Raw genomic sequence first — 8,642 nt, 5'->3', positions numbered from 1 at the left:
TGGAAACAGTATTGTGGTGCCTCCTATAGCTGCAAATAACTTCGAGCTGAAGCCTCATTTATTCACTCTAGTGTAGTAAAATTGTCAGTATCACAGACTCCTACAGGAAGATTCAAATCAATTTATCTCTAACTTCCTGCAGATTTATGATACTATGAAAACAAATGGAGTGACTTCTGAGGTTTACAAGCTCATTCTCTTTCCATTTGCTGTGAGGGATAGAGCAAAGCTGTGGCTAGATTCTCAGCACAAGGAGAGCCTGAACACTTGGGATAAAGTAGTCACTAGATTTTTGTCCAAATTCTTTCCACCACAGAAGTTGACTAAGCTAAGAGTGGAGGTTCAGACTTTCAGGCAGAGAGATGGTGAGACCTTCTATGAAGTCTGGGAGAGGTACAAGCTGTTAACTAGGCAATGCCCCCCTGACATATTTTCTAAATGGACTCAGCAAGAGATCTTTTATGAGGGCCTATGTGAAATGTCCAAAATGTGTTTAGATAATTCTGCAAGTAGTTCATTGTACATGAAAAATACGCCTGAAAAGACTACTGAGCTTATTGAATTGGTTGCTAATAACCAATATCTTTACTCCTCTAACAGGAATCTTGTGAACTCTGTGACTCCTCAAAAGAGAGGCATTTTGGAAGTAGATATCTTGGATGCTATTCTTGCTCAGAACAAAGTTATGTCTCAGCAGATTAATATGCTTATTCAACACTTGAGTGGGATGTAGGTTTTAGTTGTTAATGCTCAGAATGCCCCCTCAAAAGGCTCCTTATGACATGACTAGTAGTTTCATGCAAGGTGAGAATTATGATTATGCTCAATTTCCTTCTGAATAGGTCAACTATATGGGGAATGCTCCTAGAAACCCCAACAATGATCCATATGCCAAGACCTATAATCAGGGGTGGAGAAATCACCCAAATTTAGGGTGAAGGGAGCAACCTCAGAGAACACATAATTTTAATAATAATTCTTAGGGTGGTTTTCAACAGAATAATTTTTAATAACCACTAGTTTCAGTCATCTCAGCAAGCAACTCCTCAGTCTCAGAAGACTACTGATTTGGAAGCACTAATGGCGAGTTTTATACAGGAAACCAGAGCATCAATCAAGAACTTGGAGATTCAGATGGGTCAATTAGCCACAAAAGTTAATGAAATTGATCAGAGGACTACTAATAGCATTCCTGGTAACACAATTCCAAATCCAAGAGATGAGTGCAAGGCTATCACCTTGATAAGTAGACAAGTGGCAAGTACGGAAGCACAAGTTACCGAGGAGCCGGTTGAAAAAGAAGCTCCAGAGCAGACTAAAGACACAGTAGTACACGCCCCTCCTAGGCGTGCAGACAACCCTTTTTCAGTCACTCTTGACACACATCTAACCTTACCTAAGGCTCCTGAGTACAAGCCTAAGATGCCATATCCTCAGAGACTCCAAAAGGAGACCAAGGGCAAGCAATTTTTAAAGTTCTTGGAAGTTTTCAGAAAGTTGCAAATTAATATTCCTTTTGCTGACATTTTAGAGAAAATGCCTCTCTATGTCAAGTTCATGAAGGAGTTATTGTCCAAGAAGAAGCCTTTAATGGGAGATGAGACAGTGGTTCTGACCAAGGAATGCAGTGCCATAATTCAGAATAACTTGCCAAGGAAGATGCCAGATCCAGGGAGCTTTCAAATTCTATGTACCATTGGGAGCAACACCTTTGAGAAAGCCTATGTGATCTAGGTGCAAGGATAAATCTAATGTCCTTGTCTGTGATGAAGAAGTTGCAAATCCAAGAGGCACAATGATAAACCACTATTTTATGGTTTACAATGTGTTTAATTGTGTGGTTTTATCATGGTCTTTACCCACTTATTCATATAATTAGCATGCATTTATATTTCCTTCCTAAAATTATTACATGATTGAAAACATGCTTCTTTGGTCTTAATTTAGCTAATCTTAATCCTCTCTTATTACCATTCGATGCCTTGATCCATGTGTTAAGTATTTCAGCCTTTATAGGGCATGAATAAGTGAGAGATTGGGAAGGAAGCTTGCAAAAATGGAAGGAACACAAGAAATTGAGGAGATGACCAGCGAGAAGTGACGCGTACGCGTCAGCAACGCGCCCGCGCGGAAGAAATGAAGTCGCAGTGACGCGGCCGGATGAGTGACGCAAACGCGCGGATTGGAAAAGCAGAAGCGACGCGGAGGCATGGACGACGCGCCCGCATGGAAAAGCAAAACGCCGAAGGACGCGTCCGCGTGAATGACGCTTCCGCGTGACGTGCGCGATCTGCAGAATTTCAGAAGTCGCTGGCAGAGTTTCTAGGCCGGATTTCAACCCAGTTTTCGGCCCATAAACACAGATTAAAGTCAGGGAACATGCAGAGACTCAAGAAGCTTTGATAATTCATAATTTTTAGTTTAGATGTAGTTTTTAGAGAGAGAGGCTCTCTCCTCTCTCTTAGGGTTAGGATTAAGATTTTTAGAAATTAGGAATTTTTATTATTTCAACTCCCAATTTTTCTTCTTCATCACAGGTTCAATATTTCTTTTACTTTATATTTCTCTTTTACTTTCAGATACTTTAATGCTCCCATTTAATTACTTATGTTGCTAGATTGACTTATGGATTCCTTATGTTTAGATTGATTTTCTCTTATTAATGCAATTGAGGTATTTCAGATCTAAGGTTCTTATTTAGCTTTTTATGTTATTGGCTTTAATTGATTAACTAGAAGCTCTTGAGTTATCAACTATTTACGATTGATTGTAATGTCGGCTAATTAACTGGAATTCCTCTAACTCTAGTCTTTCCTTAGGATTTGGCTAGGACTTGGGAAATCTAACCAATTAGTTCACTTGACTTTCTTGCTTACGCAAAGGTTAACTAAGTGGGATTAACTTTCATTCTCATAGGAGCAACTAGGATAGGACTTCCGAATTTTCATATCTTGCCAAGAGTTTATTTTATAGTTATTTATTTATTTTAATTGTCATTTGAATTACTTGTCATACTTCTTCTTTATTTCCAAAACCCCCAATTTTACCTTTTTCATAGCCAATAATAAGAACATACCTCCCTGCAGTTTCTTGAGAAGATGACCCGAGGTTTGAATACTCGGTTATTGATGAGCGGATAATTTGTACCCTTTTTGGCATTGTTTTTAGTATGTTTTTAGTATGATCTAGTTAGTTTTTAGTATATTTTTATTAGTTTTTAGTTAAAATTCACTTTTCTGGACTTTACTATGAGTTTGTGTGTTTTTCTGTGATTTCAGGTATTTTCTGGCTGAAATTGAGGGACCTGAGCAAAAATCTGATCCAGAGACTGAAAAGGACTGCAGATGCTGTTGGATTCTGACCTCCCTGCACTCGAAGTAGATTTTCTGGAGCTACAGAAGCCCAATTGGCGCGCTCTCAACGGCGTTGGAAAGTAGACATCCTGGGCTTTCCAGCAATATATGATAGTCCATACTTTGCCCAAGATTTGATGGCCCAAACCGGCGTTCAAAGTCACCCTCAGAAATTCCAGCGTTAAACGCCGGAACTGGCACCTAAATGGGAGTTAAACGCCCAAACTGGCATAAAAGCTAGCGTTTAACTCCAAGGAGAGTCTCTACACGAAAATGCTTCATTGCTCAACCCAAGCACACACCAAGTGGGCCCGGAAGTGGATTTTTATGTCATTTACTCATCTCTGTACACCTTAGGCTACTAGTTTTCTATATATAGGACCTTTTACTATTGTATTTTCATCTTTGGACATCTAGTTCTTAGATCATTGGGAGGCTGGCCATTCGGCCATGCCTAGACCTTGTTCTTATGTATTTTCAACGGTGGAGTTTCTACACACCATAGATTAAGGTGTGGAGCTCTGCTGTACCTCAAGTATTAATGCAATTACTATTGTTCTTCTATTCAATTCCGCTTGTTCTTTGTCCAAGATATCACTTGTTCTTCAACTTGATGAATGTGATGATCCGTGACACTCATCATCATTCTCACTCATGAACAAGGTGACTGACAACCACTTTCGTTCTACAAGCAATCAAGGCTCTAGTGTTTATCTCTTGGATTCCTGATACACGATGCATGGTTGATCGCCTGACAACCGAGTGCTCGCCTGACAAACGAGCCAGCCATTCCGTGAGATTAGAGTCTTCGTGGTATAGGCGAGAACTGATGGCGGCATTCAAGAGAATCCGGAAGGTCTAACCTTGTCTGTGGTATTCTGAGTAGGATTCAATGATTGAATGACTGTGACGTGCTTCAAACTCCTAGCAGGCGGGGCGTTAGTGACAGACGCAAAAGAATCAATGGATTCTATTCCGGCCTGACCGAGAACCGACAGCTGATTAGCCATATGCTGTGACAGAGCATAGGAACATTTTCACTGAGAGGATGGGAGGTAGCCACTGACAACGGTGAAACCCTACATAAGCTTGCCATGGAAAGGAGTAAGAAGGATTGGATGAAGACAGTAGGAAAGCAGAGAGACGGAAGGGAAAGCATCTTCATACGCTTATCTGAAGTTCCTACCAATGAATTACATAAGTACCTCTATCTTTATCTTTATGCTTTATTCGTATATCACTATACCCATTTGAGTCTGCCTGACTAAGATTTACAAGGTGACCATAGCTTGCTTCATACCAACAATCTCCGTGGGATCGACCCTTACTCGCGTAAGGTTTATTACTTGGACGACCCAGTGCACTTGCTGGTTAGTTGTGCAAAGTTGTGTAGTGATCACAATTTCGCGCACCAAGTTTTTGGCGCCGTTGCCGGGGATTGTTTTGTGTATGGACAACTGACGGTTCATCTTGTTGCTTAGATTAGGTAATTTTTTTTTTCTTCAGAGTTCTTAAGAATGAATTCTAGTGTTTCATGATAATCTGTTGAAATCTGGCTGGCTGAGAAGCCATGTCTAACTTATTGGACTGAGGTTTCAACTGATCATCACAAGAGCTTGTTGATCTCTATCAATCTTGCTATTGGAGCAATGATCTGCTAAGGCTTGGCTGGCCATTGGCCATGTCTAGTGTTTTGGACCGAAGCTTTCTTTGAAAGCTTGGCTGGCTGTGAAGCCATGTCTAATTCCTGGACCGGAGTCTTAGACTAGCATTGCAATGATTCCTGGAATCCAAATTAAGAATTCTGAAACTTTTATTTTCTATTTCCATATAATTTTCGAAAAAACACAAAAAAATTTTCAAAATCATAAAAACCAAAAATATTTTATGTTTCTTGTTTGAGTCTAGTGTCTAATTTTAAGTTTGGTGTCTTGCATGTATTGTTTATTTGATCTTGGTTCTATTTTCAAGTCAATAGTACAGGGAACTGAAGATTCAGAACATGCAGCAGAGGAATTACACAGAAAAAGCTGGGCGTTCAAAACGCCCAGTGAAGAAGGACAGACTGGCGTTTAAACGCCAGCCAGGGTATCTGGTTGGGCGTTTAACGCCCAAAAAGGTAGCACTTTGGGCATTAAACACCAGAATGGATACCATTCTGGGCGTTTAACGCCAGGATGGCACAAGGGGGAGGATTTTGTTTTCAAATCAATTTTTTTCAAGTTTTCAAAGTTTTTCAAAATCATATCTTTTTCAAATCATATCTTTTCAATCAAATGTTTTCAAAATCAATTTCTTTCCTTTTTCAAAGATACTTACTAACAATTAATGATTTGATTGAACATCTCAAGTATATTGCCTTTTCTGTTGAGAAAGGTTTAATGTTTGAATCATATCTTTTCTTGTTAGGCAAGTCATTAATTTTTAAAATCATATCTTTTAAAATTGTTTTCAAATCATATCTTTTCAATCATATCTTTTTAATCACATCCTTTTCAAAATAGCTTTCAATCAAATCTTTTTTACTTCTAATTTCAAAATCTTTTTCAAAAATCACTTGATTCTTTTTCCACTTTGAGTTTTCGAAAATTATCAATCAATTTTTCAAAATGATTTTAAAAAAAATTTTTAATTGATTTTCGAAAATTCTCTTCCCCTCTTCCCACATCCTTCTATTTATGGACTAACACTATTCCTTAATGCAAAATTCGAACTCCATCTTCTTTGATAAGTTCGAATTTTCTACTTCTGCCTTCTATTTTTCTTTTCCTCTGACACCTCAAGGAATCTCTATACTGTGACATAGAGGATTCCATATTTTCTTGTTCTCTTCTCTTTCATATGAGCAGGAACAAAGACAAAAGCATTCTTGTTGAAGCTGACCCTGAACCTGAAAGGACCTTGAAGCGAAAGCTAAGAGAAGCTAAGGCACAACTCTCTACAGAGGACCTAACAGAAATCTTCAAAGAAGAAGAAGACATGGCAGCCGAAAACAACAACAATGCAAACAATGCAAGGAAGGTGCTGGGTGACTTTACTGCACCTACTCCCGACTTCTATGGGAGAAGCATCTCTATCCCTGCCATTGGAGCAAACAACTTTGAGCTTAAGCCTCAATTAGTTTCTCTAATGCAACAGAATTGCAAGTTTCATGGACTTCCATTGGAAGATCCTCATCAGTTTTTAGCTGAATTCTTACAAATCTGTGACACTGTCAAGACTAATGGGGTAGACCCTGAGGTCTACAGACTTATGCTATTCCCTTTTGCTGTAAGAGACAGAGCTAGGACATGGTTGGACTCACAACCTAAAGAAAGCCTGGACTCATGGGAGAAGCTAGTCAATGCCTTCTTGGCAAAGTTCTTTCCACCTCAAAAATTGAGTAAGCTTAGAGTGGAAGTCCAAACCTTCAAACAGAAGGATGGAGAATCCCTCTATGAAGCTTGGGAAAGATACAAACAATTGATCAGAAAATGTCCTTCTGACATGCTTTCTGAATGGAGCATCATAGGTATTTTCTATGATGGTCTCTCTGAACTATCCAAGATGTCTTTGGATAGCTCTGCTGGAGGATCTCTTCATTTAAAGAAGACGCCTACAGAAGCTCAAGAGCTAATTGAAATGGTTGCAAATAACCAATTCATGTACACTTCTGAAAGGAATCCTGTGAACAATGGGGCAAATCAGAAGAAAGGAGTTCTTGAGATTGATACTCTGAATGCCATTCTGGCTCAGAACAAGATATTGACTCAACAAGTCAATTTGATTTCTCAAAGTCTGTCTGGAATGCAAAGTGCACCAAGCAGTACTAAGGATGCTTCATCTGAAGAAGAAGCCTATGATCCTGAGAACCCTTCAATGGAAGAGGTGAATTACCTAGGAGAACCCTATGGAAACACCTATAATTCTTCATGGAGAAATCACCCAAATTTCTCATGGAAGAATCAAGAAAGACCTCAACAAGGTTTTAACAACAATAATGGTGGAAGAAACAGGTTTAGCAATGGCAAGCCTTTTCCATCATCTTCTCAGCAACAGACAAAGAATTCTAAGCAGAACCCCTCTGACTTAGCAACTATGGTCTCTGATCTAATCAAAACCACTCAAAGTTTCATGACTGAAACAAGGTCCTCCATTAGGGATTTGGAGGCACAAGTGGGACAGCTGAGCAAGAAAGTTACTGAACTCCCTCCTAGTACTCTCCCAAGCAACATAGAAGAAAATCCAAAAGGAGAGTGCAAGGCCATCAACGTGGCCGAATTTGGAGAGGAAGGAGAGGAAGTGAACGCCACTGAGGAAGACCTCAGTGGGCGTGCACTAGCCTCCAATGAGTTCCCCAATGAGGAACCATGGGAATCTGAGGCTCAAAATGAAACCATAGAGATTCCATTGGACTTACTTCTGCCTTTCATGAGCTCTGATGAGTATTCTTCCTCTGAAGAGGATGAGTATGTCACTGAAGAGCAAGTTGCTAAATACCTTGGAGCAATCATGAAGCTAAATGACAAGTTATTTGGAAATGAGACTTGGGAGAATGAACCTCCTTTGCTCACCAAAGAACTGGATGACTTGTCTAGGCAGAAATTACCTCAAAAGAGACAAGATCCTGGGAAGTTTTCAATACCTTGTACCATAGGCACCATGACCTTCAAGAAGGCTCTGTGTGACTTAGGGTCAAGTGTAAACCTCATGCCTCTCTCTGTAATGGAGAAGCTAGGGATCTTTGAGGTGCAAGCTGCAAGAATCTCATTAGAGATGGCAGACAACTCAAGAAAACAAGCTCATGGACTTGTAGAGGATGTTTTGGTGAAGATTGAAAACCATTACATCCCTGCGGATTTCATAGTCCTAGAGACTGGGAAGTGCATGGATGAAACCATCATCCTTGGCAGACCCTTCCTGGCCACAGCAAAGGCTGTGACTGATGTTGATAGAGGAGAGTTGATCATTCAAGTGAATGAAGAATCCTTGGTGTTTAAGGCTCAAGGATATCCCTCTGTCATCATGGAGAGGAAGCATGAAGAGCTTCTCTCAAATCAGAGTCAAATAGAGCCCCCACAGTCAAACTCTAAGTTTAGTGTTGGGAGGCCACAACCAAACTCTAAGTTTGGTGTTGAACCCCCACATTCAAACTCTAAGTTTGGTGTTGGGAGGTTCCAACATTGCTCTGAGAAAATGTGAGGCTCCATGAGAGCCATCTGTCAAGCTACTGACATTAAAGAAGCGCTTGTTGGGAGGCAACCCAATGTTATATTTTATCTATTTTCTTTTATTATTTTATGTTTTTTT

General features: G+C 39.8%; 2 non-coding genes across 2 annotated transcripts; both read right to left on the bottom strand.

Annotated features, from left to right (window-relative positions):
* Positions 1 to 325: 325 nt before the first annotated feature.
* LOC130972331 (small nucleolar RNA R71) lies at positions 326 to 429 on the bottom strand. Its single transcript, XR_009083516.1, has one exon. It is a non-coding gene; the product is annotated as a small nucleolar RNA R71 (small nucleolar RNA).
* A 6,308-nt stretch (positions 430 to 6,737) lies between these two features.
* On the bottom strand, positions 6,738 to 6,845 carry LOC130972408 (small nucleolar RNA R71). The gene has a single exon (XR_009083578.1). It is a non-coding gene; the product is annotated as a small nucleolar RNA R71 (small nucleolar RNA).
* Positions 6,846 to 8,642: the final 1,797 nt, after the last annotated feature.

This window comes from Arachis stenosperma, chromosome 3 (genome assembly GCF_014773155.1).
Source record: "Arachis stenosperma cultivar V10309 chromosome 3, arast.V10309.gnm1.PFL2, whole genome shotgun sequence".
In the NCBI taxonomy this organism is placed as follows: Eukaryota; Viridiplantae; Streptophyta; class Magnoliopsida; order Fabales; family Fabaceae; genus Arachis; species Arachis stenosperma.
Note: the sequence above shows the minus strand (reverse complement) of the source record. Positions and strands in the feature narration are given on the sequence as shown.